Consider the following 8,221-nt stretch of genomic DNA (forward strand, 5'->3'; position numbering starts at 1 on the left):
TATTCACTTGGCTTCATTATTTGTTTCCAAAATACAGATTTTATAAAAGTTTAAGAGTTAAAAAAAAAAAAAAAGAAGCCCTTAACAGTATACATTTGAGAATTAATTGAAGTTGCAAAAGAGCTCTAAATGCCGTGCAAATACGTGTGGTTCAGATGTTACGCTTTCATAAAATGACTTGTGTTTGGAGGCCTGGAGGCTTCTTCCTCACATATGTCTCATTTAGCGATTTTGTCACCTATTTTGTTGGCATCCGTAGTCTCTCCAGAAATGAGCACAGGTAACCCCTGAGAGGGTGCAGAAATGTGATTATTAAAGGAACGTGAACTATCTAGAGAGTCAAGCAACAGAATGAAGGTGAGGCCTTTCTAACACGTGGACAAGAGTGGATCGAACCACCAACCAGACTTTCCTCCCTGGTGAGAACCCAGGTGCTCAGGCCAGATGCCCTGAATGCTTCTTGAAGTGGGCAGACTGGACTCAGAACGCAGGTCCCACTAATGGCACTAGGATCCCTACTCAGGCCACCAAGAAGGGGTCTGCCACGACCTGAATTGAAAGAGAAGTTCCTCTGGCAAAGGATAAACCTTCTTCCAAGACATTCAAACCATCACTAATAAATAACATTCAAACTCAAATACACCATCCTTATAAGGCAACCGCGGTAGCTTACCCAGTACTTTCCTATGCCAGGCTTTGCTGTAACATATGCACAGACCTCATACCTTGCTAGTTTGAGGATTTTAAATTGTTTACATCAGACTTGCAAAATTTGTCAAACTTTTATATGTTTCCTCTGCCGTCTTCCTGTTCCACAAATTTACTCCGTTTCCAGCTGTGAATGTAGGAGAGGCAATAATCATGTCTCGTGAGCCTTGAAACACACCCTGTAGGGATTTTAGTATTAGATTATTCTAGAAAACTTTACACACTAGTGGACATGCCAAATTGCACCAGGTAGATGTAAGTCTGAAGAATAACGAATGGTTCCATGTGACCTTGATTTCTTTAAAGTACCACATCAATGTTTTAAAGTAATTTGTATGTAAGATTCTAATTACTAGGCATTTAAAATAGATTTTCCAGGGAGTAGACGTACAAGTTTTCCCCAAATGAGAAATGGAATGGATGCACCACTTATGACGCCCAATGCAGTCTGCCGCAGACCTGTCAGCTGGCAGCATTGCATTAATTCTGCCTTCCTGGCTTCCTTTCCTTTAGAAGTGACTTGTTGGGGGGCGCCTGGGTGGCTCAGTCAGTTAAGCATCTGACTTTGGATCAGGTCATGATCTCGCAGTCTGGTCCGTGAGTTCAAGCCCCGCATTGGACTCTGTGCTGACAGCTTGGAGCCTGGAGCCTGCTTCGGATTCTGTCTCGCTGTCTCTCTCCTTGTGCTCTGTCTCTCTGTTTCTCAAAAATAAATACACATTAAAAAAAAATTTAGAAGTGATTTGTTGAATCTTATAATAGAATTTAGAAACTGTGGTCACAAACTCAATTCTTACTGCTGGCTTTCAAAAGAAGAATTGAGTACTTCCTTCCTTCAACTGGCAAACAATAACCTATAAGGCATTCGGCCTGGCCCTGAGGTCTTCAAGGACCTAAACTCTAGTTGGGAAGAAAAAATTAAAAATAAATAAGAAGTCTTTGATTTAAAATCTATTTAGCTTTTGTTTTCTTTTGAACTCTGTTCTTTGCTTATATTTTTAAGCTTCTCTTTTATTTCTTGAAATATATTAAACACACCTATTTTCTGGGTCTGCTTATTGCAATATCCTAAATCTTTGTGTATCTGATCTTTTTTTGTTTCTATCTGCTCTTACTTATGGAGGCTTGCTTCCTTATTTGTTTTTTTTTTTATTTGTTTTTTTATTTTAATGTTTTTTATTTTTTATTTTTTTATTTTTGAGACAGAGAGAGATAGAGCATGAGCAGGGGAGGAGCAGAGAGAGGGAGAGACACAGAATCTGAAGCAGGCTCCAGGCTCTGAGCTGTCAGCACAGAGCCCGATGTGGGGTTCCAACTCATGGAGTGTGAGATCATGACCTGAGCTGAAGTCGGAGGCTCAACCGACTGAGCCACCCAGGCGCCCCTGTTTTGTTTTCTGATTGTAAACTTCTGTTCTTGAAACTTTATCTGTGGGCATTCTTTGGGGCCTAAGTTCAAGATCTCCTTCTCCAGAGAAGATTGTGTCTGCTCTTTCCAGTTGTTTGGAGTACCCCAAACTTGAACTGATTAAGTTTTTAAAATTCCATGGTATCAGGAATTTAAATCACAATCTTACATGCAGATCACAGTGTAGTGATGAACTCTCAAGGAAGATTCATATGTCTTTTTGGTTTTACTCCATCCAGCACCGGATCAATACAGGCAAATTTTGGGGGGGTCCTCTTCTGCAGAACAAGTCAGTTTCACATTCATCTTTACTTGGCTCTTTGGAATCCCAGTTTTATCAGAGAGGTTCTTTTTTTTTAATATATAAGTGTTTTATGTGAAATATTTTCTCCCAATTTTATTAAGGTATAGTTGACATGTAACATTGTGTAAGTTTAAGTTATACAGCGTGTGCTCACTTCGGCAGCACATATGCAAAAATTGGAATGATACAGAGGAGATTAGCATAGCCCCCGTGCAAAGAAGACATACAAATTTGTGAAGCATTCCATATTTTTTTAAAAAAAGGTCCACAGCATGATTATTTGATATATGTATATATCGTGCAATGATTAGCACCATTAGGTTAGTTAACACACCCATCACTTCACGTAATTACTCGTGTGTGTGTGTGTGTGTGTGTGTGTGGTGAGAACATTTAAGATTTACTCTCTCAGTAACTTTCAAGTATAAAATACAGTGTTGTTAAGTATAGTCACCGTGCTGTACATTAGATCCCCAGAACTTATTCATCTTATAACTGAAAGTTTATACCCTTTGACCAATATCTCTCCATTGCTTCACAAAAAACCCCTGGCAACCACCAATCCACTATTCTAGGAATTCGACTTTTTTAGATTCTACATATATGTGAGACACTACACTCCTTCTCTGTATGACTTACTTTTCTTAGCATAATGCCCTCAAGTTTCATCCATGTTGTCACAAATGGCAGGACTTCTTTTTTATAACTAATATTCCATTGTATATACACCACATCTTCTTTATGCCTTCATCCCTCGGTGGACAGTTATTTACATGCCTTGGGAAACATGCCTTGGGTATTGTGAATTATGCTGCAATGAATATTGGGGGTGCAGATATCTTTTTGAGATAGTTATTTCATTTCCAGAAGTGAGATTGCTGGATCATATGGTTGTTCTATTTTTTTTTTTAATTTTTTAACATTTATTTTTTGAGAGACAGAGACTGAGCATGAGTGGGGGAGGGGCAGAGAGAGAGGGAGAGGGAGACACAGAATCTGAAGCAGGCTCCAGTCTCTGAGCGGTCAGCACAGAGCTGGACGCGGGGCTTGAACTCACAAACTGTGAGATTGTGACCTGAGCCAAAGTCAGCCAGTTAACTGACTGAGCCACACAGGCGCCCCTGGTTGTTCTATTTTTAATATTTTGAGGAACCTCCTTACTGTTTTCCATAGAGGTTGTGCCAATTTACATTGGGATAGGTTCTTATTATGCTCATGATCTAGGATAGGCTTCGGGGTATATCTTCTGGGTCTCCACCACTGGGTACCTGTCATTGTGGAAGCTCAAGGACACTGCTGTTTGACAGATTTTCTAGGAGCTTGCTCACTTGCCAGGGGTCCCACCGTAACTTTGTTTTTGACTTTGGTGGTTTCCCTGCTTTCTTGCCAGTTCAATGATTCACTTTAAAAAATAGTAAAACATATAACTTTAGTTTTCATCAAGAGGCTTGTTCTGGATATCTACTCCATCACAGTAAGTTCAAGTACTTTAAAAATAAGGTTAGACAGGGGCACCCGGGTGGCTCAGGTGGCTAAGTGTCTGACTTTGGCTCAGGTCATGATCTTGAGGTTCAAGGGTTTGAGCCCCACGTTGGGCTCTGAGCTGGTGGTGTGGCGCCTGCTTGGGATTCTCTCTCTCTGCCCCTTCCCCACCTGCTCTCTCTCTCACTCTGTCTCTCTCTCAGCATAAATAAACTTTAAAAATAATAAAAATTAGACAATGTATAATCAATTACTTAGCAGAATTGAAGTAGTTTCTCAAACGCTTCTGTTCCCTTCACTTTCTACTTAGAACAAATCTTCATCTTCGGAGCCCCAGACAGTAGCTGAGTGGAGTGGGGGCAATGGTGTGCCAGCAAACTGACTTTCAGGAAAAACGAAAACAAAACAAAACCCACAAAAGACTCGACTGTTAGCATCGCCAGTTTCTGTGGGGTAATAACTCCCACAACAATCCATTTCGAGTGACCAGTCTGATTCACGGAACAAAGAGTTGGGTAGGGATGTGCACAGTCACTGCTCATGAGCTGGAAGGAGCCAGCTCTGTTGTGCCCTGTTGAGGCAGAAGATACAAGTTAGGTGGCTAAGTTCAAAGTCTAGAGGTCGGTCAGGAGACATAAATGAAGAGGGTCTGATGATGTAGAGGTGAGCTGGAGAGCACATAGCAGCTAATTGTTGCCATGTGTTACCAGAGTTACTTATTTCTCAAGAAGAATGAGAAATCTGACTTTCAGGTGAAATATCCTCCTTTTCAGATGTTGCCAATTGATTCAAAAACTTTAATTTTTTAAAAACGTTTATTTGATTTTTGATAGAGAGAGAGTGCGAGTGGGAGAGGGGCAGAGAGAGGGAGACACAGAATCTGAAGCAGGATCCAGGTTCTGAGCTATCAGCACGGAGTCCGACACAGGGCTCGGACCCATGAACCGTGACATCATGACCTGAGCTGAAGTCGGACGCTTAACTGACTGAGCCACCCAGGCACCCCTCAAAAACTTTAAAAACACATGAGAGATCCAAGAAAACAACCTGATGGGTACAGATTTGGCCAAACACCAGCTTTGGGTTGGTTGGGTTTGCACTTGGAGTTCTGTTTGTTTGCCTGTTTCCAGCTCTGTTTCTCTAGGCTAAGTGGCCCACCTAGATAAGAATTGCAGGGTTGGTGAAGGAGCAAATGCCATGGACCCACACAGCCTTTTTTTCCAATTCTGGGCCTACCACTCATTGTGTGACCCAGGGAAAAATGCTGTAAAATGAGAGGGATGGTCCCTACTGGGGTAGGTTGTTCTAGAGACAAACTGAGATGTGTATGAGACCTGCCCCCTTGTGCATACTTAATGGTCTGTCATTATTCTTGAGCAGAAGCCAATAGTTCTAGCTGAAGGCAAACACTGGAGTGTAAAGAAGAGAGACCTTGAATTCAGTGTTCTCAGTTTTTACTGCTTTAGATTCATCTGGCAAACATTAAAAAAAAAAAAAAATCAGTGCCAGAACATACTCTTCAGTTGGTCCCAAATAGAGCCTGGGCATCACTATATTCAAAGCCCCCCTTTCCAGTATTCTAATCCTAAATGCTTTAGGTTCATCTCATTTAACCTAATCTTTCCAATATTATTCTCATTTCATGAATGAGAAACTAAGGCCAAGGGTTAAATAATAGCCCAAGGTCACATACCTGGTAAGTAAGGGGATTCGACTTAACCTCAGAGCCTGAATTCTTTTTTTTTTTTTTTCAATATATGAAGTTTATTGTCAAATTGGTTTCCATACAACACCCAGTGCTCATCCCAAAAGGTGCCCTCCTCAATACCCATCACCCACCCTGCCCTCCCTCCCACCCCCCATCAACCCTCAGTTTGTTCTCAGTTTTTAACAGTCTCTTATGCTTTGGCTCTCTCCCACTCTAACCTCTTTTTTTTTTTTCCTTCCCCTCCCCCATGGGTTTCTGTTAAGTTTCTCAGGATCCACATAAGAGTGAAAACGTATGGTATCTGTCTTTCTCTATATGGCTTATTTCACTTAGCATCACACTCTCCAGTTCCATCCACGTTGCTACAAAGGGTCATATTTCGTTCTTTCTCATTGCCACGTAGTACTCCATTGTGTATATAAACCACAATTTCTTTATCCATTCATCAGTTGATGGACATTTAGGCTCTTTCCATAATTTGGCTATTGTTGAGAGTGCTGCTATAAACATTGGTGTACAAGTGCCCCTATGCATCAGTACTCCTGTATCCCTTGGGTAAATTCCTAGCAGTGCTATTGCTGGGTCATAGGGTAGGTCTATTTTTAATTTTCTGAGGAACCTCCACACTGTTTTCCAGAGCGGCTGCACCAATTTGCATTCCCACCAACAGTGCAAGAGGGTTCCCGTGTCTCCACATCCTCTCCAGCATCTATAGTCTCCTGATGTGTTCATTTTGGCCACTCTGACTGGCGTGAGGTGATATCTGAGTGTGGTTTTGATTTGTATTTCCCTGAGAAGGAGCGACGTTGAGCATCTTTTCATGTGCCTGTTGGCCATCCAGATGTCTTCTTTAGAGAAGCGTCTATTCATTCAGAGCCTGAATTCTTAACCCCATGACATTTAGCATTTGGTGTATCTACCTGATTTGGTCTTTGTGAGGGCTTAAATACTGTAAATAAAGTGCTTACTTCAGGGCCTGGACGTGACAAATAGAGGTTAGCTATCATTATTACCTCATAATACCAAAACAGAGAATCCTTTCCACTTCCTCTTCTCGATGCAATTCCCTTTCAGGTACACCTTCAATGTTTTTTGGATCCCCACTCTTTCCCTGCTGAAAACATTCATAGTTGTCCTCCAAATTAATCCTAAGACAGTCACTGTAATGACTAGGGGCGGCTCTGCCAGGGTGTGTCATGCCTGAAGGAGGCAGAGGAGAGAGGACAGGAGCTCCAGAGATTCTTGGGGAGGGTGGTAATGAAACCTGCCTCGAATGATGCCTTGCTATATAACAAAAATTCAACTGAGTAAAATTGAAGCTCAAACTGGCTTTGTTAAACTATTATGAATTGAGCGGCATCCCATCCAGCAGTAGAAGAGAGAGCTCCACCAAGCTATAAAGAAGGAAAGGTTTTTAAAGGTGGAAAGGGGGTGGAAAAAAAGACATTATTAGCAAAGAATGCATTGTTTCAGGCAAGGTCGCCTTCCTAAGGGGACTGGAAAGGGGACTTCCCATTGGGATGGTTATCTCATTAGTGCTAACCAGGTAATTCCATGTTGACTGGTTACAGGCTACATTCCTGGGGGTGGCACGGGGTGGGTATTGAAACTGCAATTACATTAGGTATAAAGTCTTGGTTTGTTGATGTGGGACTTAGCAAAAGTAACTCCATTTTGGGCCTGCTGTCTCCTTAACACCCTGAAAGACAAGGCAAAGTTCAAGCTCTTTCATACATAGTGTTCTATATTTTTTCCCTGTGAGTAGTTTGCTGAGGAATGGGAGGCAGAGGAAGGGACTAATGTGGATGTCAGACAAAGGGTGGGGAGCAGCCATAGACCTGAATATTGGGGATCCTTCTTTCTTTCCAGCTGGGTCACATATATGTTTGGAGACTTCTACTGTACTTGTTTCCTGTCTTCATTGTTGAGATGGATGTAGAAGCCAGTCCTCGAGGGAAATGAGCACTCGGTTGACGGGAAGCATGCTCGCTCCCTAGTATTTAGGCTCTGGGGTCAGAGGAGTGTGCAGCTGACTTAGGTGTGAGGAGCATCGGTAAGGACCCAGGTGCTGAGTGGTGGCCCCCTCAGAGGCAGAGCTCTGGCATCTACTACCAATTGCCTCACAGTTAGATGTTGGAAATGGTGAATTTACTTAGCTTATTCGGGTAAAAAGTTTTGTAAAGTCTTGTTCCTCCAGTGACTGAATTTACAATGGAGTGAACAATTACCACCTCAGATCATTTATAAAAGTAAACAAGAAGTGAGTTAAGAAGTGGGGAAAGTTTTGGGGCACCTGGGTGGCTCATTTGGTTTAGTCATCCAATGTTGGCTCAGGTCATGATCTTGCAGTCCGTGAATTTGAGCCCTGTGTCGGGCTCTGCACCGACAGCTTGGAGCCTGGAGCCTGCTTGGGATTCTGTGTCTCCCTCTTTCTCTGCCCCTCCCCACCCCCTCCAAAAAAAAAAAAAAGAAAAGAAAAAAAAAAGAAAAGGACGTAGGGAAAGTTTTGACCAAAAATTCTACCACAAAGTTAAGGTTGGCATTCCTTCTCGATCAACAACCATAACTTACTCAGCTTTCCTATACAGATCTTCCTTGACTTATGATATGGT

At 42.1% G+C, this 8,221-nt stretch overlaps 1 non-coding gene across 1 annotated transcript; it reads left to right on the top strand.

Annotated features, from left to right (window-relative positions):
• Positions 1-2,565: 2,565 nt before the first annotated feature.
• Positions 2,566-2,672, top strand: LOC122238879. Its single transcript, XR_006218031.1, has one exon. It is a non-coding gene; the product is annotated as a U6 spliceosomal RNA (small nuclear RNA).
• The last annotated feature ends 5,549 nt before the right edge of the window (positions 2,673-8,221 follow it).

This window comes from Panthera tigris, chromosome B2 (assembly GCF_018350195.1).
Source record: "Panthera tigris isolate Pti1 chromosome B2, P.tigris_Pti1_mat1.1, whole genome shotgun sequence".
NCBI classification, from domain to species: Eukaryota; Metazoa; Chordata; class Mammalia; order Carnivora; family Felidae; genus Panthera; species Panthera tigris.